The following is a 23,287-nucleotide window of genomic DNA, read 5'->3' as shown; positions in this document are numbered from 1 at the left end:
TTAGTAGACTTATCAAAGCTTATAGTTTCCCAAACTCTCCTCTGAGTCATTCCCCTCACCTCTACCCTGCACCGAAGGACCCCAGGGTCCATAGTTGTTATATTCACATGCATCATGCACCCACGTATACATACACAGAGTTTTGGAAGACAGTTTTCCTCGTATGGGCTCAAGAGCATTCATACTGAGGTACGTGTGACTAATATGTTTATAAATTCTAGGAGAAGTTTGTTAATTAAAATTAAGCTTGAAATGGATGTGACACGCTGGGGAGACAGTCTTTAACTTCCTTGTCCCCTTGTCTGTACCCTAATATCTCTATGCCCATCTCCCATCTTCCAGACGATACTGAGAAGATTTCATTGGTAATTAGTATTCTGCTTTTGAACAATTTCTTTATCCTTGTTCTTGAGAATATAGACCCGTAGACCTCAGGCACACTTAAAACAATCTCTTGTCATACAGTTTGAGGAAGTGCTAAGAATTGAACTCCCTGCTCCCTAACTCATGACAGACAGCACAGTGTAGGGGTGTAGAATAACAGCCTTTGGGTCTAACTTTTGGTGTGTGAATTCTGGCTCTGCCCCTTAGTAGCTGTGTGACCCTAGCCAATTTATGTAACCTCTTTGTAAGATGGGGATGCTAATAGCAATTACTTTGTCAGATGATTTTAAGGATTCATTGATATAATAAATCTATAGTGCAGCACCTGGCATAAATTAAGCCATCAATGTTAGCTAGTATTATTACTGTAGGCAAAGTCATTATTATATATTATAACACCATCTAACAAAGAATCCCCAAGTGGGCGGCTTCAGGCCTTACATGTGGTTACGTCTCTCTTTGAACCTCCCGCCTTTTAATATTTCATCTTTACTTAGGATTTTTCTGTCTTTTGTTGTTTATTCAGGAATGCTGTGCATTAGGCACTGTGCTAGGAACTATACAAATATGGCTGCTATCCTGATGAAACTTTCAGCACAGAAAGAATAACAGGGGGAACTAATTAGAAAAAGCAATTTCAATGATGATAAGCTATGTGTGAATAACAGGTGTTATGAAGGCGTAAGAGGTTTGGGGGTAGGGAAGCTAACTGCTGGGATCAGGAAAGATTCCACCTTGAAGGATGAGTAGGAATTGGATGGTCCAGGGTTGGGGGTAGAGGAATACAAAACAAGTAAATGGAAAAATGGTGTGTTATGGGCTAATGTTTGTATCCCCCCCCCCCCCCCCCCCGCCAAATTCATACATTAAAGCCCTAGGCCTCAATGGATGGCATTTGGAGGTGGGAACTTTGGGAGATAATTAAGATTATATGAGATCATGAGAATGGGGCTCCAGTGATAGGATTGGGGTCCTTAGGAAGAGGAAAAGAAAGCAGAGTTCTCTCTCCTTCTCCTCCCTGTGAGGATACAGAGAGAAGGTAGCTACCTGCAAGCTAGGAAGAGAGCTCTCATCAGGAAATGTATTGGCACCTTGATCTTGTACATCCCAGCCTTTGGCCTGTGAGAAAGAAATGCCTGTTTTTTAAGGTTCCTACTCTGTGTTGTTTGTCATGGTAGCCTGAAGAGACTAAAACATGGTGGAGAATGCATTCGAAGAGATGGAAGAAAGATGGTATGGCTGGAGAAGAGGAGAGTGGTGGTGGTGATTTGGAGGCATAGGGGAAGGGATGCAGAATTCAAATAGAGTCAGGGCATGGTCCAGATAGATCCGTCAGGGGAAGGTATTTGGCCATGTTTGGTGATATTTTGGTTGTCACAACTGGGGGTAGGGAACTCTACTAGCATCTAGTGGGTAGAGGCCAAGAATGATGCTAAACATCCTACAGTGTAGAGGACAACCTCCCAACAAGGAATTATTCAGCTAAAAATGTCAATAGAGCCAACATGGAGAAACCCTGGGGTAGATAGCTCATCATAGAGGATCTTGATGGGCAGGTGAAAAATATGGCGCTTTATCATAAGAATAAGCAGAATCCACTGGTGAGCTGTAAGAAAAAGTCTGATGTGGGTCAATTTTCTTTAAAAACCAACTCAGGCTGCTGTTTGAGAAGAGTAGCTGACAGACCCTTGCAAAGGTCAGCTGAGAGATAATGGTGGCTTGGACCTGGCTTGACTTAAAATGCATATCCCAGGGGCGCCTGGGTGGCTCAGTCAGTGAAGTGTCTGCCTTCGGCTCGGGTCACGATCCCAGGGTCCTGGGATCGAGCCCCTCATCAGGCTCCCTGCTCAGCGGGAAGCCTGCTTCTCCCTCTCCCACTCCCCCTGCTTGTGTTGTCTCTCTCTGTCAAATAAATAAATAAAATCTTTTAAAAAAGTGCATATCCCAACACCTCCTGAACTTTGAATGGGGGAGTGAATGAACTGGATGTGGAAGAGAAAAAGAGAAAAAAACTGGACTCCAGAGAAAGGGAGTGGTGCTTTTCTTCAGAATTTTCTGGCTCTTCCCAAAGCACCTCCTCTTTTCCTTCCTGTATATACAAGTCTCTGCTGACTCTGCTCTGGTTGGTAGTTGTTACCACACAGGCTTGTTCTTGAGAATATAGACCCGTGAAGGCTCCGCCTTCTCCACCTGCTCTTTGCCTTTCTACTAAGAATCATCTCTTGTGGGCTCCTCTGCTCAGTCGGCCTCACTTTAGAAACAGATGTATGCTGATCGCTGCTGCATGGATTCCCAGTCTTCCTTGGCCCAGTGTGAAGTCTTCTGTCTATCAATAGTGTCAAAAGCTTTGAAAATGGAACATCTGTCCCCTACTTTGAAACTGCATTTCTAACAAATTCCATAAAAACAGCAGTCTTACATGCCCGACTTCTGCCAGGCACACAGTATCAACGTGGGCAGGAATTTCCAAGATAATCCAGATTTGACGTTATTTGATGCTTTTAAATAAAAGCACTTCATCATGGATCTTGACAACTACCTCTAATAGCCATCCTCAATCTTTTCTGGAAAAAAGACAAGATGTTACTAAATCTAATTGTGATTTGAATTTTAAATTTGGAAGATTTTTCCACTACCTAAATTCATAAATGAGGAGAAATCCTGACTGGGTAGTGAAAAATAAGGTCGCCATATCTATGAGTCATATTCTTACTTACTAGGAACAACAAAGTAAACAGTCTGGCACTTATATATGGAGGCAAATCGAGTTAGATGTTCCAAAGTGCATGTATGAGCCAGTTATAGACTAGATCACGGTCTCTTGCACTGGGGTCCAGGACCATCTGAAAAGTAAACGTGTGAAGCAGCCAGAGGCCAGGGAATAGTGTGTGCCGGAATCTACTGGAACCAGAGTGGATATATGCACCTAAAAGTGTACCATTTCAGAAAAAAAAAAAAATTAAGCAATGTGGAGCCAAATGAAACATGTCTATGAGGACCAATTGAACAATTATTGTCAGTTTGCAAATCCTGGTCAAAGGAAAAAATTAAGACATCCATTAGAAACTTCAAATGCAATTAAAGAGGAAATATTCCTAAAATATTGAAAACAACCAAAGATGGATATATGGTGAGACACAGGGGACAATTTTTAAAAAGCCTATCTTCTCTTCCCCCTTTTGATGTTGTATTATTTATGGTGATCATATAAATACAGCATTATTTCTCTTGCTCTCCTCCTCTCATCATTGCTTCACCATCCCTATCTTTCCTCCTCACACACACAACAAAACAGCACCATAACACTAGGGGTACGAGGTCAATCAATGGAAGCAAAGAAATTCATAATCTTTGCTGCACCGCTGTCCTTAATGTGTATTGCTGCATCTGTAAGCCCAGAAAAGTAGGTCATCACAATCTGAAGGGACATATTAACTGTAATGCCTGGTGCATAATAGAGCACATTAAAGACAGACTTTCAGCCTTAACTCTTAATCTCTTTTCCAGCTTTGGTAGATTTAAAAATCTGATATTCTGAGCACAGCATTATGCTTCCCCGGCCTACAGCTGTGCATTGCTTTCTATCTTGGGAGGAGATGTTTTTGCACAGGTCTGAGGAAATGCAACCCAAGGGAAATGCCATTTTAACAAATTTCAAGGGAGGGAGGGAGGTACTCTTCTTTTTGCCGCAACGGAATTTTGCTGGGATGGCAATGTTGCATAGTTATCAAGCAGATAAATAAAAATGAAATTTTCAGTTTAAAGAAACTCTAGTATTCTAACATGTACATACTGCCATTTATTCCTTAAGAACCCAAAGACCTTTAGATGTAGTATGTGCCATCCTTATCTCAAAGTTTATTTGAGGGGGGATGTTCAGGACACTTTCACGTTTTCTCAACTTTTCTCTGTGAGACATGTGGAAATAGAGAGACAATCAAAATGGAGGGAAGGGGCTGGGGGGTTTTGGTGGTAACAGATGGCTTTTGCAATGACTAAAGACAATGAAAGTATGTGTTGTGGCCCCTTTGTGTGTATCCAAAAAGTTTCTGTAAGATTTGGATCCCAAACCCTCACTGGGTTCCCTAAATCAGATATTCAACAAATACTGATAAAGGGTAGACACTATTCTAAATATTACAAATGGGGTGGTGACTGAGACCAATAAGTTCCCTGTTCTCATGAAGCTAAACTTAGAGAGAGGGAAACAGTCTGTGAACAAAAAACCCAGAAAAATGGCACATATACTAGCAGAGAATTAGCCAAAGGCCTGGATGGCTCCTTAGGTTATAAGGTCAAGATGACATACAAGAGACGAGAGTGACAAAGAGGAACCAGCCATGTGAAGATTCCAGAGAAATGGCATTTCAGGTACTGGAGACAGCTAGTAGGAAAGCCCTAAGGTGGGTGTGGTAGCTCCCTATGACCCTCTAGCAAATTATCACAAACCTAGTGCCTTAGAACCACACACATTTATCATCTTATCGTTCTAGAGGTCAGAAATCCAGCATGGGTTTCACTGGGCCAAGATTAGGGGGTGGACAAGTCTGCTTTCCTTTCAGAAGCTCTAGGAGAGAATCTGTTTCCTTGCCTTTTCCAGCTTCTAGAGCCAATGTAGATTCCTTGGCTTATGTCCCCCTCCCCCAGTCTGCAAAGTCAGCAGGGTAACATCTTCAAATCTCTCGGAATCCGACTTTCCTGCCTTCCCTTTTTCACTTACAAGGAGCACTGTGATTATACATTTGGCCCACCCAGATAATGCAGGATAATCTCCCCATCTAAATCTTCAATTTAGTCATGCCAGCAAAGTCTCTTTTGCCAAGTAAGTTAATATATTCACAGATTCTGAAGATGTGGACATCTTTGAGAAACCATTATTCTGTCTAGCACTGTGGAAATGAGCATTTCAGTGTTCTAGGGACAAAAAGAACCAATGTGATAGGAAAGTAGCTGTAAAATAGAAAATGATGGGGTGAGGCCCAGTGCTGACTAGCCAGTGGCAGAAATTCACATTCACCATTTCATTGGATTTCCTAAAGATCTTACACTGCCATGAGAGCATGAGAACATTTAGGCTTTGGTGTTTCTGACCAGGATGACAATTCCTTAGTCTAATTTTCTAGCTGTAAGTCCCTCAACATTTTAGCATTTATTATCTACTATCTCGTATTCTACTTCATAAAATTGTGGAATTTCAGATCTCAAGAAAATTTGAAAGATTGCTTCATTGTGTTCTTAATTTTTGCAAAAAACAAAACAAAACAAAACAAAACCACATCAAGACCTAAAGAAGTGAAACTTCTTTCCTAAGAAGCTGGACCTGACACCAGAAGCTGATTGTGCAGCGTGCCTATCCATTTTTTTGGTGCACAATGACCTTTTAGGTGTGTGTTATTTTTCCTAATCACAACTGCTTCTGTGGGCACAGGTGTTTTGTTGGTCTGGATGCACCTCAGGCCAAGCATGTATTGCTTTGCATGCAAAGAACAGTAGGTGGTGAATAATATTTGTTGAGTGAAGGGTTGATTCAGTCCATTGCCCTTTCTTTTTATCCAGAACAAATATGGTGGCCCAGAAACCTCCTGATTTGGAGGATGTTTCCCGGAATGTGGCATTTTTATCATTTGCAAGATACTCTGGACAAGACAAACCAATCATATGTGGATGTGCTTGACTCTCCTAATTACTTACCACTCTTGGGTGAAGGTTCTCTTACTTAGAGGGTTACACTCTTACCTCTGCAATGCATTTTTTACATATATTTCTTTATATTTTAGAGAAGTTTGAGATTTTCCAACCCTCCAAACCATCCCCCTCCAAATTTGACCTGTGGCAAAGGATACGTAGATAGAACAGTTAACGAAGGACTTGAGGAAACTCAAAATATTGTGAAAGAAAGGAAATAGTCCCACCGACTAATAGAAATTTGGTTATATAGATTAGAAAGTTGATTGGCACGAGAGGTAAATTTTGTACTTTAGTTTTTGACTCTGTGCTTTGTAGATAATGTAAAAACTACCAGCAACTTCCAACTTGCTCCTAAAAATAACCTATTTAAAGTAACTTCTGAAAAATGCAGGAAATGGTGAGACAAAGTGATTCACATAAAGAGGAACAAAAGAATTTCTTACAGCCTGTCCTGGGTAAGAAAGCTGGTTGGGGCAGATCCCAGAGGCAGAGAAGGGTGTGTTTCTTGGGTGTGGATCAGACCTGTAAAGTTCAGGGAGGAAGGTTTGCTAATCTCTGAGCAGGTGAATGAAGATTTATCTACATTCATGTCACTGCTCCTTAACTTTTCTTAAGATCCTCATAGTAGAAATAAAAATATTTCTAGATCCTTCTTTAAACTGTGTAGTGTAGTCATCACGTCAGACTGTGTACCTATATCTTACCAAAGGTAATTTATAATCTTGCATGTGCTGGGTAAATCAGTATACTGAACCAAAAGCAAACCACGGGTTATTTATATAAAGGGCCAGCTCCCACAACATTCTGTTGATTTATTTCATTTTGGTGAGAACTTAAGAGGAAAACAGGGACAGGGAATATTTTTTATGTTAATCTTAGGGCTTTTTGCTTTGTTAAAGGGGACACTAATGTGTGTTTCCAGCATATTTTAATCCCAGGTTTCAAAAGTTCTTAGAACATGTGAACCCATATATTAGGCATTTTTAAAAAATAGTTTATTAGAGCAACCTTATATTTCAATGTTATAATTTTATGGTAACTTCATTATATCATTTTAACTTATTTAAAATTAAGAGCTTGCAGCATGCTGATGGTGACTTAATATTGTAAAATATGGTCCTAGACCCTCGGAAGCTCAATAAGTACAAACTCTGAACAGGTTAAAATTCAACAAAATATTTACTGCTCATTCTTGAAAGCTCAGGCTCAACAGAGACCCGTAAGATTTGGCTTTTTACATTCAAGAAATTTGAGGTTCCTTAAGATTTAAGGAATTTAAACTAGATATATGAGTATATGATCAAGTATGAAATATATGGAGAAAATAAATCTATAGACTTGAAGCAGGAGTGAAAATTAAAAAAAAACAAAACCGTTTCAAAGGGAACTTGACTAGTAAACTGTTGATTGATGAGTCAAATGTAGAAGATGATGCAGGTGGAGAAACATTCAATACTAATCATAGTGATGACCTAATAATAACAGATCACCGGGTGGCTCCTGCATGCCAGCTCGAAGGCCAAGTCCTTTATGTAGATGTCTAAGCCTCAACACCATATTACCTGAACTCTGCAAAGAATCACTATCCCCATTCTAAAGATGAAGCACCCGAGGCTCAAAAGTGTCACAGTAAGCTAATGACAGAATTGGGACCCAAACACAGATCAGCTGGCTCCAAAGACTACATTTTCCACCAGAAAAGAGCATAAGCACACACACAAAAAATGTGATGAGGTGGCTTGAGGGGAGGATACATTATACATAATAATGGGCAGTAAATTTGGATGGGTCCTACGGAGAGATTTGAGATTTGAGATTTGAGATTTGAGATTTGAGATTTGAGATTTGAGATTGTGGAGAGATTTGAGTGCCAGGAAGGAAAAAAAAAAAAAGTGTAGACAAGGTTGGTTCTTGGCTAAATCTCTAATTCTGGTAAACGCTGTGTGTTCTGTGCAGATCTCTGGCTCAGCTTTCCCTCCCTGGGTAGAAATACACATATAAAATCTTTAGCCCAGCATAGCACCTGCTAGATGGTATGTGCTTACTAAATGGCAAATTTCCTTTCTTTCTGGGGACTTTGGACTCCTTTCTTCTCACCCTTTAGAAGCTCTGCAGAGTAAGTAGGTCAATGGTCCAGATTTCCTCTTCACTCTTTCCTCTCAAACCGGAACAACCCAAAGCTCTTATTTTTGCTACCTTCTTTGCACCCTTATGGAGTACAATAGGTGAAGCTGAACCCAAGGACTGTTGCTACTACAACACGGATGCATGGATCTCAGGTCAAACACTGTCTCTCAGCAATGAACAAAGAACTGAAATCTCCATCTGGAAAGAGGAGAAACTATTTTTTAAGAGTTGTGCCAGGACGTAGTAAGCGTTTTTCCAAGACTTGAAGTGCAGAAAGGAAACATGAAAGGAAATGGAGCTATTACTTACCTTTACGTTGACCTCAGAAATGGAAGAAATGCCTGAAAAGGGAATAGATCTCTTAAAAGTGAGGACGGGAATAGCAGCTTGAAATGGCTAAGGGATGAAGGCAGCTAGAGATGAGAAACCATACACGAGTCTTGGATCTTTCAGATCAGAGAGTGTGGGGGTGCTATTTTAGGAATGACGTACATTACGTAAATGACGTAAATGACGTAAAAGGTGATAACCAGTAACGAGGCATTCATGCATGCCCTGGTGTTGAGAACCAGCAATTACATGACCTTTTAAAGGATATGTTATTCTTTCTTTCACCCAGAGCAGCTCTTCTTGGATAAGCAAAGGCAGTTAGCCTTGATTTATGCCGAAGATAAATGCAAGATTAGCACAAAGAAGAAATGACGGGTGGGAATTACGGGGCTGTGGCATTGACAGATTATGTCAAGCAATAGTTGATCTAACTTTGTACTCTAAATAGTTTAATACTAGGCAAAATTTACCACTGTCCTCCGTTCCTTTTTGTTGTGGTGGTATCAGTATTATTTTCTATAAAAAAGGAATCTGAACATGGTGAGAGGAAAGGGGATTTGTCTGGAAATTACAGGAGAGATTGGAGTGACGGCTCAGAGAAAGCAAACCAATAGCATCCGTCTTGCAGAATGTTCTTTTCCTCCGACCTTCCTGCTTTCAGCGTGGTAAAGTCTTTGTCCTTCCAGTTTCCTTTTCTACGTTTCTTTTACCTTTTCCATCTGGGAACCAGTGACTTTATCCTCCAAAGCATCATTTTACAGATAAAAATAATTATCACTCAAAGTGTAAGTGAAGGGGCGCCTGGGTGGCTCAGTCGTTAAGCCATCTGCCTTCAGCTCAGGTCATGATCCCAGGCTCCCGCATCGGGCTCCCTGCTCAGCGGGAAGCCTGCTTCTCCCTCTCCCACTCCCCCTGCTTGTGTTCCCTCTCTCGCTCTATCTCTCTCTGTCAAATAAATAAATAAAATCTTTAAAAAAGTGTAAGTGAATATCCCCATCACTCAGGCACTTGATCCAGATCCTCGGCAAACACTGGTCCTCTTTTGCAGCTCCTGTCCAGTGCTCCTTCTACTCTATGGCAAGATTACTGTCTGTTTTCCCCATTTCTCGCCTGTCCCCATGTGTGTGCGCCCATGCAGGGGAGAGGAGCTGAAGGCTACGGACCAGAGGAGTTGTTACCTAGGACTTTGATGAAATACTGAACTCACATTAGCTTATACATTCTCAATTGTTGGTCAGGAACTAGGAACCAAATGGGATAATCATGTTTGCTTCACTTAATTCATCTTTACTCAAAAAGAAAGAGGCAAAGACAAATTCAATAAGCTTCATGTTTCTCATCCTTAAGCTTGGATTATTATAGTGGATGTAAAATCAGACTAAGTTTGTCTTGTATCTTATAGCTGCCAGCTACAGAAGCTTCAATAACCTTTGCCTGTACTCGGTTAAACCTTCCTGCCTGAGCAGGTGGCAAGATTCTGGGATTGAGAGGCAGGTAGAGGAGTGAGGCGGGGATATAAACCAAGGTTCAGTTGTAGTGTTCTATTTGGGGTAATTGGTGGTTTGTGATAATTGGGACTGAATTTGGAGGCCATGTTTGCAGGCCTGACTGTCCTAAGTGTGTGGCCAAAGCATCTGACTGCATTGCTTTCAGAGCAAAGGTAATTAGGTATTCTTGAGGAGTCCTACTATTTTTTGGATTGAGTAAATCCCAAACAGGTGCAGTCCTAATCCAGGGCCTTGGGAGAGCCAGCTTCGGGTGCTGAAGCGCTCCAAGAGGAAAGCAGTGAGCCTGAGAGAATGCTGCAGGAGGACGCAAGCTCCCAGAGCCCCAAGTGCAGCATTTTAGTACCAAAACGTCGTGGAGGTGGGAACAGGGACACTCCCGCCATCCCTCTGTGAAATGGGTGCTGGTACCTGGAAAGCCAAGTCTAGAAAATGAGATATGTAGGGTCTGTGGATCATCCAGGGTGGACACTGAACGTAAAAGCTAACGGCTCAATGTTTCCAAAGGAGCTATTTTTGTAATTTCCCTTCTCTTCTTTTAAATAATCCAAATGCAGATGCCAGGATAAATGACTGGGTCACCGCCCTGTGGCGTGGCAGGCTTGCAAAAATAGAGTAGGGATGAGGGAGGGCAATGTGCACAGAGAAGCCAGACCTGCTCCCGGACATTTTCACTTGCAGTCCAGCGATGAGTTTGGAAACTACGTATTTGAGCAAGCTAAGGAGAAAGCAAAGAGTGAGGAGAAAAAAAGAAAGGGAGAGAGAGTGAGAGGAGAAGCAAGGGGTAAAAACTAGGGGAAAACAAGAGAAAAGTAAGGCAGGGATGTTTAACACAGACTCTGGCTTTCACAAAACAGCTTTGGCCAACCAGCTTAGGCATAAAGGGACTTGATGGTTGGGGGCTGACGCAGGTAGATGGATGGGGTGGAACCCCGGCGGAGGGGCTGTGTGTGGTTGGGGGAGTGAGGGAGGTCAGGGAGGATGGGCAGGTTTTGACGCATGGTGCCCAGACAGGGCTGACTCCGGGGCTGACCCTTCTGTGAATGAGAGCTGGACGCACGGGCATCTTTAAACATGAAAAGAAAAATGAGAAGAGAGTGAATTATTGTCTGAACCAAGCTCAACTACTCCCAAAATAGACAAAGTAGCCAAGTAGTAAAAGGTTAATTTCTGGGCCCCCAAGCCCTCCGGCAAAGCTACCGAGGGGGCTCCTTGGTCTTTGTGAGTTACTCAATGAATAGCCTGTGGTCATCGTCTCCTAGGTCCCAGAAACCAAAGCTTAGGTATTGATCAGTATTGAGCAAAATGTAGCAATTGAGACAGTCTGTAGATTCTCTGGTTTGGGGGCATGCAAGTCTTGAGCACTTTCGGTAGAACTGGTATTTATTGTATGGAGGGTAATTAATGCTTGCCTCCCGAACAGCCTCACTTTCCCTTTCCCGGAGTCCAGAGCCTCTCTTTAAATAGCTAAGCCTTCAAGCTTACTGAATATCAGTCACTGATGGGGGGTAGTTAAGTACAAATGTGTTTATTTGAGAAGGAGGCCACTCGAAGGTGCACTTAAATTGCTTTGACTTCAGCCGCCGCAAAACACGCCTTGGCTCCGCTGGCTAGGGCAATGATGTATGTGACAGGGGTCACCATTATTTAACTTCGGTGCCCCTGAGAGGCTGAACGTGCAGAAAGGAATAAGAAGAGGGGAAGAAATGGGAAGGGAAAAGAAGGGACAAAAGAGAAAGAGCAAAACAGACGCGGGGGGGCTATGGGAGGAAGAGGCTGAGTGATAAAAGTCGTCGGCCGGTTTGATGTTCCGTGGCACCGGGACGACGGTTCCCTTCTCCGAATCTAAACCGGATCGCAGCGTGCGGCCTCTGGAGCAGTCACGACAAAGTGGCACCTCTGCGGGCACCGATTTGCAACAGAGGAAAAGCCCTCCCGGAGGAAAGATCAGCCCCTGTGCAGGGCGGACCGCGCAAACAAGCCTAAATGCCCATCGCCGTGGCAGGAATCAAGAGGAGAGGGATCGTATTTTAAAGCTCCATTAACAAAGAACTTTACTCAGGGAGGAGCTGTTAATAAGTAATGAAACGAAGTGCCTGTTACGGAGATTAAATGCCCCTGTGTCTAGGTACAAAGTTCGGGCTGCAAAGTGCGGCTGTCACCCCGTCTCTAACCCCACGGCAGCCTTAGAGCCCCTGGTTCAAAGTGTGTCTTAGCTGCCTTCCTGTTACCAGGCTGCCCCGTGCAAGGTCCGGCCAGGGTTCAGAGGGTTCAGAGTTCAGCGTGTGACGCTCTGCTCACTGCTTTCTTCGTTTAGCTCGGGCGAGCTTCAAATAAGCCTCGAACTGCTTATTTAGGGTGATTATTACATACAACTGACAGATTATTTTCCCAGATTCTTACACCGATGCTTGCTATGTGAGCTTAAATGGTGCCGAACTCATGTCAGGAGAGCTTGCGTGTGCACAGAAGCGACTGACAGAAGGGCGGGTGAAAGACTAGTTCAAAAATGTATTTCTAAGGATTAACCAGGCCCAAGCCGACACCCCAAAACTGAGACCCATTGAAGTAAGTACTCGTGAGGGAAATTCCAGACAGGTCAAGGAATTCCCTCTGAAACTATCGAAGATCAAATAAAGACTAGGTTTATCCTCGAGAATCTGGCAAACCCTTTCCTGGGAGGACGGTCCATCAGTGTTATTCATTTCTGTATGGAGCACCCCTCTTTTAATTGTCCTTTTTATTTATCTACCTAAAGACTCAGAAGGAAACACACTTTTTCAGGGAGTTCCCGTTGCTTGACCTGATCTAGCAAGAGTCTTGGGAAGGCAGCGACACATTGATCTAGTATCCCCATTTTTTTTTTAAGATTATTTTATTTTATTTTATTTATTTATCTGAGAGAGAGAATGGGAGACAGAGAGCATGAGAGGGGGAGGATCAGAGGGAGAAGCAGACTCCCCGCCGAGCAGGGAGTCCGATGCGGGACTCGATCCAGGGTCATGACCTGAGCCGAAGGCAGTCGCTTAACCAACTGAGCCACCCAGGCGCCCTAGTATCCCCATTTTATAAATGAAGAAACTGAGACTCGGAGATGTTAGCGACTTGCCCGGGGTCACAGAGTTCATATACTGCAGAACCAAGACCACAATCCATCTCGTTGGCTTTTCCTCTTAGCACTTTCTCTGCCAGCCCACTGCTGCCCCTTGGATGCTGACACCAATTTCCTTTAAATGGGCAGGGTTCTTTTTCATTCTTTACCGTTATGGAAGTGAACTGAATCAAAATAAAACACAGGAGGGCAGGCAGTTTGGGAAATGCGGTTTGAAGGAGCACTTCAGGTAGGGGCTTAGGGAAACAGCCTGGTTCCATGTTGGCCTAGTGCCAGGATCTTGTGATTCATGTTCCTTCTCCCGACCACAGTGCCAAGGAGGCAGGATTTTAGACTAGTTACCCAGTCAGTCAGTTAGGGTGCTGCTCCTTCCAGTGATAGCATGGATTAATATTTTACCTCAGAAAAGGGCACAGCCCTTGGTGATATACTAGCTCCCCAAAGGCTTAGAATTTAAAATATGACTTACGATTCATAAAATCAAGCTAAGATTTCCTTTTCCCATATTTTTGTTTACATTAGAGTTTAAAAAATCATAAGCAGGCTTCATTCCTTTGACAGTTACCTGTCCAGGCCTACAATGTTCCAGATAGTTACTGAGATATTTATTTATAGGTCTTTACCTATATAGATATTTTCAGTTATTTACTGCACCCACACTGTGTTCTGGAAAAAGGGCGTAAACATAAATTCAGATATATTCCATTCTTGGTCCTGAAAGAGCTTGAACTATATACAGTAGGAAGAAAATAGTAAGACTGGACCTGGCCCCAGTGACAGCTGAGATAGAAACAAAATGGTAAGGGATCAGGAAGAGTAGTGAGAGTTAGCAGTGAGTCTTTATTTACTGAGTGCATACTCAGGACCAGGCACAAGAACGGTTGTTTGATGGTAAAGCTTTTAATCCACACAGCCACACTAGGAAGTAGAGATTATCTCTACTGTGCAGATAACTGTATTGAAACTCAGTGAAGTTAAGATACTTGTCCAAAGCCACACAGACTGTGGAGAACAAAACACAGGTTTGAACCCAGTTCTCCACCCAAAGGGAGGTTGTAAAAACCTCACAAGGAGAGAAAATAAATTATCAAAAAGGAAAGAAGACAAGGAATCTGCTATCTTCTGAATGGCAAGATGGAAGGGGGTCTCTGGGTGATAGTAGGTGTTTAAAGGCACAGAGGCATGGAGGAGAGAAAACAAAAGGTAATGCAGTAGGTGGCTGATAAAGTGGGAAGCACACGTGGAAGGTCCAGGTGTGCACTCCTAATCCTCTTAACACACGGCAATGGAGAGAAAGGGTTGAATAAGGGGCATCTTCAATGTCATCTTCTCCTGACTCCCTTTTCTCTGTACCCACCTATATGAAAGGCTATGTACTTTTCTCCTTGTTTTATATGTGTTCTTATACCCTGCTATGATTGCAGCTATCACCTGTATTTTGAAGACACACCTAACCTAGATCTCTGGTCTAGATCTTTCTCTTTAGATACTGATTTGTATTTCCAGCTGCTCATTCAATGTATCCAACTGGGGAACTCAGAGACCTCTATCTACATCTGCAAACATACTTTTTCCCTACATTCCCTCCATGGACCATGCCATTTTATTGCTTCAGTCTCCCAAACCAGAAACTTTGACATTATCGTTGATGTCTTCCTCACTTCTGCCTGGGAAATCCAACATATTACCTATCCTCATAGTTTTACCTCTGAGATGTCTCCAAATCTACCACCTTCTCTCAATCCCCTTACCCACAGCTTGGCTCAAGTTCTTTATTATCCCTGTAGTGATGGACCAATGGTTCTCCAGTCATGTTCCACACATTTCTTTCACTCTTCTCACTAGTAGAAATGATTTGTAAAGCATGAAACAAACTGAGTCAAATCCAGTAATGCTTCTTTCTTGTTTTAAAAACTTTAATGATTTACACAAGAGTTTGCACACCAATGACCATAGACTAACATTGGCTGACAGACATTTTCCTTGGCCCAAACAAGTATGGAACCATTGTGTTTTAAATCTGAATTACTTGTCAACATAAAAGTTGGATGTTTCACATAAACATGGCGACTTCTGACTTCTGTTGAAAAATCAAGATCAAGCAACACTGGGCACTCCATCAAATGGAGCTCCCTAGCAGCTGCCTGTTACGGAGGAGCATCAACCTCTCCAGTTTGATACGATCGTCACAATCATAAGTCATGTTGATAGTATGTACCCTTGATATAATAGAATATGATGATAATGGCACTTTATCTGTGTGGTTTTCCTTCCCACAAACCCATAACCCCAGTTGAATTATAAGAAAAACATCCGACAAACACCAATTCTACAGAATACTGACCAGGACACCTCAACATTGTCAAGGTCATCAAAAAACAAGAAAAGTCTGAGAAATGTCACAGCCAACAGGAGCCTAAGAAGACAGTGTGAATAAATGTAATATGGTATTTTTGATGGGATCATAGAACAGAAAAAGGACCCAAGTCAAAACTAAGGAAATCCAAATAAAGTGTGGATTTTTTTTCAGCTTTATTGAGGTATAATTGACAACACTGTAAGATATTTAAATTGCACATCATGGTTTGATATACATGTATGTTGTGGAAGGATTCCTCACATCTAGTTAATTTACACATCCATCACATCACATATTTACTTTTTTTTTTTGTATATATATATATATATATATATATCAATCACATCTTCTCATCAAAATTCTTCTTCTCATCACTATTCTTCTTTATTCATTTATCTAGTAACAAATCTTCTTCTTTATTCATTTATCTAGTAACAAACACGTTGTTTCCACATCTTGGCTACTGTGAATAATGCTGCAATAAACATGGGAGTGCAGTTATCTTTTCAAAATCCTATTTTCATTTCCTTTGGATTTATATCTAGGAGTAGAATAGCTGGATAAATGGTATTTCTATATTTAATTTTTTGAGGAACCTCCATACTGTTTTCCATAATGGCTGAACAAGTTTGCGTTCCCTTCAACAGTGTATCCCTTTTTTCCACATCCTCGCCAACGGTTGTTATTTCTTGCCTTCTTGATGATAGCCATTCTAATAGGTGTGAGGTGATATATCATTTTTTTTTTTTTGATGAGAACATTTAAGTTCTACCCTCAGCAAATTTCAGTGATATAATACAATGTTATCAACTATAATCACCATGTTATGTAGTAGAGCCTCAGACCTCATTCATCCCATTGTGATTTTGATTTGCATTTCCCTGATGATACTTTTCATGTACCTATTGACCATTTGTATATCTTCTTTGGAAAAATGTGTGTTCAGTTCCTCTGCCCATTTTTAAATCAGACTGTTTTTGGCTAATGAGTTGTGTGAGTTCTTTATATATTTTGGATATTAATCCCATATCAGATACATAATTTGCAAATATTTTCTCCCATTCAGTACGTTGCCTTTTCATTTTGTTGATGGTTTTCTTTGTTGTGCAGATACCTTTTAGTTTAATGTAGTCCCACCTGTTTAGTTTTGCTTTTGTCACCTTTGTTTTTGGTGTAAAATCCAAAAAACTCATTGCCAAGACTAATGTCAGGAGCTTACCTCCTATGTTTTCTTCTAGAAATTTCAGATCTTAAATTTAAGTCTTTAATCCACTTTTAATTGATTTTAGTATATGGTGTATTAATTCTTTCAATCCATGAGTGTAGAATATTTTTCCATTTATTTGTGTCTTCAATTTCTTTCATCAATGTCTTAGAGTTTTCAGTGCACAGATTTCTCACCTCCCAGTTATTCTTGGGCATTTTATTCTTTTTGATGTAATTGTTAATGGAGTTGTTTTCTTAATTTCTCTTTCTGGTAGTTTGCTGTTAGTGTATAGAAACACGACAACAATTTGTATATTGATTTTGTATCCCACAACTTTACTGAATTAGTTTATCAGTTCTAACTGTTTTGGTGGAGTCATTTGAGTTTTGCACACACAATATTATGTCATCTGCAAATAAGGACAATTTTACTTTTCCTTTCTGAATTAGATGTGTTGTATTTCTTTTTCTTGCCTGGTTGCTCTGGGTACGATTTCCAGTACTATATAAATGAAAGTGGAGAGAGTGGGTATCCTTGTCTTGTTCCTCATCTTTTAGCTTTTTACTATGAAGTGTGACCTTAGCTGGGGGCTTAGTTAGAAATAATGTATCATTATTGATTCATTAATTGTAACAAATATACCATATTATTGCACAATGTTAGGGGAAAATGAGTATGCATATAATACAGAGAGAGGAACTCTCTCAATAAATTAGATTGCCATTTGTAAGTAATAAGATAGGCAACAAGAAAAGCCAGGGATATTCTGGTCTGTACTCAAAGAGGGATAGATAGGATAACCTGATGAGAAAGTGAGGGTGCAGACAGCATGATGTGCTGAGATCACGCTGATTCTGGGGGACCCATTTTGAGGTCTATAAGCACCAAACCTGCAGACTTTTTGGAAGAGCTCCAAAGAGCAACAGAAGCAGATAAAATGAGAAAAGTACTCAGAGAGAGGAACTCTCTCTGTATTATATTCACAATTTACCCAGAAATCTTAAATCTACTTAAATTTTTAAAATTATTTTTAAAAAAGTGAATCCATAGGAAAACTATAATGTAGGCAAGCTATTTATTGACCTCTTACCTTCTTTTTAATTCCCCAACTTCTCTAGTCTTAGTGTGTATTAGTTACTCAACAATAATGCATAAAGTATTATCTTTCATATATATGTTTGTATATTTACTTATACATGTAAGAAAGATAATAGATATGAAAGTTTATGTATGTGATATATATATGATATAGATGATGTATATATATCCATGTGTGATATTTTATATATATGTAAATATATATAAAATACATTATGTATTATCATTGTGTTTGGGGATTACTAAAAAACAGAAAGCCTTTAAGAAATAAAGGAAAAAATTTCTAAGGTGAGGATTTAGATTATTTTCACATCTGAATCAGGAAGATATATTATAGCAAGAATAGAAACTTTATTAGCATGCTCCAATCATAAAATCAGTCCTGATTATAATTAAGGTACAAATAGAAGGACAGAGACACATGAAAACAGTTGATTTTGTAGAAGGTGCTAATATCACTTTCCCTATGGGCATTATGGCCACTAAGCATTGAAGAAACAAACTCATTAACAAATTTAAAAATTTCTCCCACTCCACCATGTAGAAATGATCAGGTTCCAAAATAAGAGATACTGCAATTAATTTGCAAGGGAACAGATTCCTGTGATCTTCACAAATACTGATTTGTAAATCACTTTCACTTTATTAATTTCATTTTGTATATTATTCCCCGTGGGGGTGCATTGTTCTTTTCTCATTTTTTCAAGGTGAAGACATTTTCACTAACAGAGGCTAACTGACTTTCCAGAGGTTATCTAGGGATTCATTAACAGCATAAAAATTAGGCTCCAAATAATGTCACTGAGCCATTGCTCTCCTCTCCATCTTCCTGCCTCCCTCAATCCAAAGAGGCTCTAAATAAGGAGATAACATAATTAAATAACTTTAAGGAAAATGCAAATGAATAAAATCTGGGGGGAAGATGAAGATAAATTAATCAGGGAAAAAACAAAAACAAAAACAAACAACCGAGATAGCTAAGGAATGCATGGTGTTTGGGAGGCAATAAATTAGATTGCCATTTGTAAGTAATAAGATAGGTAACAAAAAAAGCCAGGGATATTCTGGTCTGTACTCAAAGAGGGATAGATAGGATAACCTGATGAGAAAGTGAGGGTGCAGACAGTGTGATATGCTGAGATCACGCTGATTCTGGGGGACCCATTTTGAGGTCTATAAGCACCAAACCTGCAGACTTTTTGGAAGAGCTCCAAAGAGCAACAGAAGCAGATAAAATGAGAAAAGTACTCAGACTGCTCCTCTCACTGTCCACTGCCTTCTAAAGGCAGATTAAGTCAAATAGAATTGACTTAGCGAGCTAAATAACTCCTGCCTGAGGCCTGAGTTGGTAATGGTGTATTCAATTTTTGTTGCTTCCAATTTTTAATGTAGTTGCCTCTGTGTGGATGGGGGCAACCTTACATGCATGTGAAATGAGTGACTTACAACCTACACAGTACGTCCTGCTTGCCCCCAAATCTCTCTTCCATAACTCTATCATGTTGCTATCTTTTCCCTTCTGTGGCCCAATATTCTCAGCATGAGAGAAGAAAAGCCCTGGAAATGGAAAGTGACTACAGAAGGTGTGATTCCCAAAAAGGCAGAGGTAAAATGTTTGTGTATTACTTTGCCAGAAAACAAATTCCTTTAGCTCTCTTCTTTAGAGGATCTTCGCAGGTTTGTTTGTGCACTGACCTCTTGGACATCATGGAATTCATTGAAGAGTGCATGCTCTAAGAGGGTAGCATTTGTATTATGCCTGGGTGATCAAAGATTGGTTATCCCCTGCCAATCATTATTTTTTTTCTAGCTGATAAGTCCGGTAATACCTACCACCTCTTAAGGTGAGATAATACCACTTTCTGAAGGTGGAGAGAGTTGAGTAAGGTAAGCAGGAAGACTAATCATGACCTGTTGATGGTAGGTGGAAGAATTCTCACCAGACACCTATAATTGGCAGTAAAGTGAGTGCTATAGACCGAATGTTTGTGTCCCCCCAAATTTATAAGTTGAAACCTAATCCCCCAAAGTTATGGTTATTAGAAGTTGGGGCCTTTGGGCAGTGATTAGATTGTGAGGGTGGACCCCTCATGAATGGAATTAGTGCCCATATAAAAGAGACACAGAGAGTTCTCTCATTCATTCTGCCAGGTGAGGATACAGTGAATAGATGATTATTTATGAACTAGGAAGTGGGAGATTTCTCACCAGGCAACAAATCTGCAGGTGCCTTGATCTTAGATTCCCAGCCTCCAGAACAGTGAGAAAAAAATTTCTGCTTTCCCTAAGCCACCCAGTTTTGAGATTCTGCTATAGCAGCCCAAATGGATGAAGAGGATGAGTCAACTCTGTATTTGTAGATGGGAGCTGCAAAGTGGAGACAGGGGAAGTTTCTACTGGGTAGGAAAGGAGAACTTAGAGGAAACGAACTTCACCTATTTTGCTCTGTTTTAATGCTGATGACCAAGGTAGGTGAGAGCCACATTGATCTCATCTTCGCACCTTTTGCCCTTCACTGTCGATGTGATTTTCCCCTAAAGGTCATGATCCACTGAGGAGAGTGACTCAGTCCCTACTCTGACATAACAACACGAAGAATTTGTCAGCAGAATTAATATTCTAAATGGATGGGTCTGTGTTTTCTTCTGCCCATAGCACTGTTGGAATAACATTTACCATCTGGAAAAATAATTTAATCAGGCAGAGGAATGGTTTCGAAAAACAACTACAGAAATTGCCACAACTTGATACAGATCCAGTTCCACCAGAAAGGGCATCAAAAACAGTAGAAAATGTTTGGGAGGAATTGAATGCAGAAAGCTTGGCAAATATGTTTTAACCCCAGAAAAGCTATGGGGAAAGAAGATTTTAAAGAAGACTTGGAAATTAGAAAGTCTTCGGGCCCCTGAGATTAAGAGGATGAAGAGTTTGTCAAAACAGAAGGCTAGATGAGTTGTTTTGGAAAGGGAGAAGAATCTACGCTTTTCACACTGGGCCTGGAACAAAGCAGAAACCAATGCCTCAGAGAATGTGAATGTAGTTCTTTCACGTTCTATCACATTTTTTTGTCCTTTATTGGACTAACCATCTGGATGCTTCTAAAAATCCACCCCCTTCACCCTAAGGTGATCTTGTATTGCATCATTCAGGGTTTGAGACAAAAGATTCTGGAAGCCAAGAACTCCTGTCCTTCACTCATGTAGGTCACGAAAGCATCAGGTGAACAAGAATTATATCCATCATATGGAGAAAAGTCTATAACACTTATGTTTATTATTTGATTTCTATCAATTCCTAATTTTTACATGTTAATTGTCATGGACATGATTTGACACAACAAAAAAGGACATTTGCTAAATATCAGTGCTTATGACCACAGTGGCTGTCCCAGCATGTTGCCTAACATTTAATTGAGAGCTGAAGAAACTCTCTGCAGCTTCAGAACTGCAGTTCATTAAAACTTTTTAAGAGGAGGGGCACCTGGGTGGCACAGTTGGTTAGGTGTCCAACTGTTAGTTTCGGCTCAAGGTCGTGATCTCAGGGTCATGATCTCAGGGTTGTGAGATCGAGCCCCATGTCCAGCTCTGCACTCAGCATGGAGTCTACTTGAGTTTCTCTCTCCCTCTCCCTCTGCTCACTCCCCCTCCCCCGCTCTCTCTTTTTTTCCTCTCTCTCTAAAATAAATAAAATTTTTAAAAAGAAAAACTTTTTAAGAGGAATATTACCAGGCACAAATGTAAAGTCAAGGAACAAAGAAGCTAACCCAACCTTACCACAAAGAATTTGACTAGCCTTATTTCCTGAACCTGTGATTTCCTTCAGCACCTCAGGTGTGGCACAATGCATGAAGGGTTTCTTAACAATACAGATTAGCCAAAAGCCAGAAAAGGCAGGGCAGCCACTTCTCTCACTGTTGCTTAGAAGATTTCCATAGGTAACTCACATCACTGCTAATGAGAACTACATGAATTAATCCCACAGCTTAGGATAGAGCTCAGACTGGATAGCTAAGGACACAGAACTCAGAATTCAAATGCAGTCAGAATAAGACTAGATATATTATTTCAACATGTTGGAATCCATCTGCAATAGTTATCAACGGCTTTATACAACCAATTTATACAGTTCATTCATTAACTAGTAGCTAAAATACTACAGAAATGCTCTAGTGGATACATTTCCAAAATAAATTTGGAAGCATGAGCCATATTTTTTTTTAAAGATTTTATTTATTTATTCATAAGTGACAGAGAGAGAGGCAGAGGGAGAAACAGGCTCCCTACTGAGCAGGGAGCCCAATGCGGGACTCGATCCCAGGACCCTGGGATCATGACCTGAGCCAAAGGCAGACGCTTAACCATCTGAGCCACACAGGCACCCAGCATGAGCCGTATTTTGTTCATTGAAAGAGTGTAGTGAATTATAAGGGTCAAAGCTAAGATGACATTTGTGAAAAGTGAATAAGCATTCAAAGAGGAAGGAGGATATCTAGAACTAGACTGTCCAGTACAGTAGCCAGCAGCCACATGGAGCAATGTAAATTTAAATTAATTAAATGATATTTCAAATTCAGTTCTTCAGTCACACCAGCACATTTCAAATGCTCACTAGCTACATGTGGTGAGTAGCTACGCTATTGAATGTAGATAGAGAACATGTTTACGAACACTGAAAGTTCTATGGCACCGTGCTAATGTAGATCTTCCAACATCTGTCCCACCCCAACAACAGCATGTATAATTTTCATATCCTGGCTAGTGTGAGTTCGGGATTCAAAATGGCCCCAGAAGAAACCAGAAGAAAAAACCACCTAGGACAAGGTTGTTGTCACCATCACCGGCTGAGCAGCTAAGGAGCTGATGACCACAGGGATGGGCATAACTTTGGGACCTGAGTTTTTCTGTGCCTCTGAGAAACTCTGAATTGACCCTATAGCCATCCAGCTAAAGCCATCTTCTCACTCTGGCTTGTGGCCATGTGTTCACGAGGTCCGTTTGTGTTTGGTATCAGCTTCTGGCTGCTTATCTAATTATGTAGCCAGTGAGCACAAGGGAGATAAAGGTGTAGGAGAGACAGTGACCCCATTGTCTGTCCTGTCACTGTGGTTTCCCTCATTCATGTGAACATGAGAGGTTGAAGTCAGAATTTAGAGTATAGAAGCAGAACATGATGTATAATAAAAGACCTTAGAATTATTGGGATAATAACCTAAAAGTGAGTATGTACAAATGGCATTACATAATTAGCCAAGATAAGGGACAATTCATCTCCTGAACTAAGCTGAGTTGTCAAAACCATGTTTTGTTCACGATCTTTGTCTGTCTGTTTGTTTGTTTGTTGCAATCATTTGTACGGTATATTTCAAATAATCTTTGAGTATAGGTCTTTTAATAAAAGTATTTGAGTATAGGTCATTATAATAAAAAAAGAAAAAGAAACAGTCAAACAGTTCCATGTCTTGAACTTCCCCTCCTATG

The sequence above is a fragment of the Mirounga angustirostris genome, unplaced genomic scaffold (assembly GCF_029215605.1).
Source record: "Mirounga angustirostris isolate CCGP_5_RB_7025 unplaced genomic scaffold, mMirAng1.0.hap1 SCAF_1, whole genome shotgun sequence".
Taxonomy (NCBI): Eukaryota; Metazoa; Chordata; class Mammalia; order Carnivora; family Phocidae; genus Mirounga; species Mirounga angustirostris.
Note: the sequence above shows the minus strand (reverse complement) of the source record.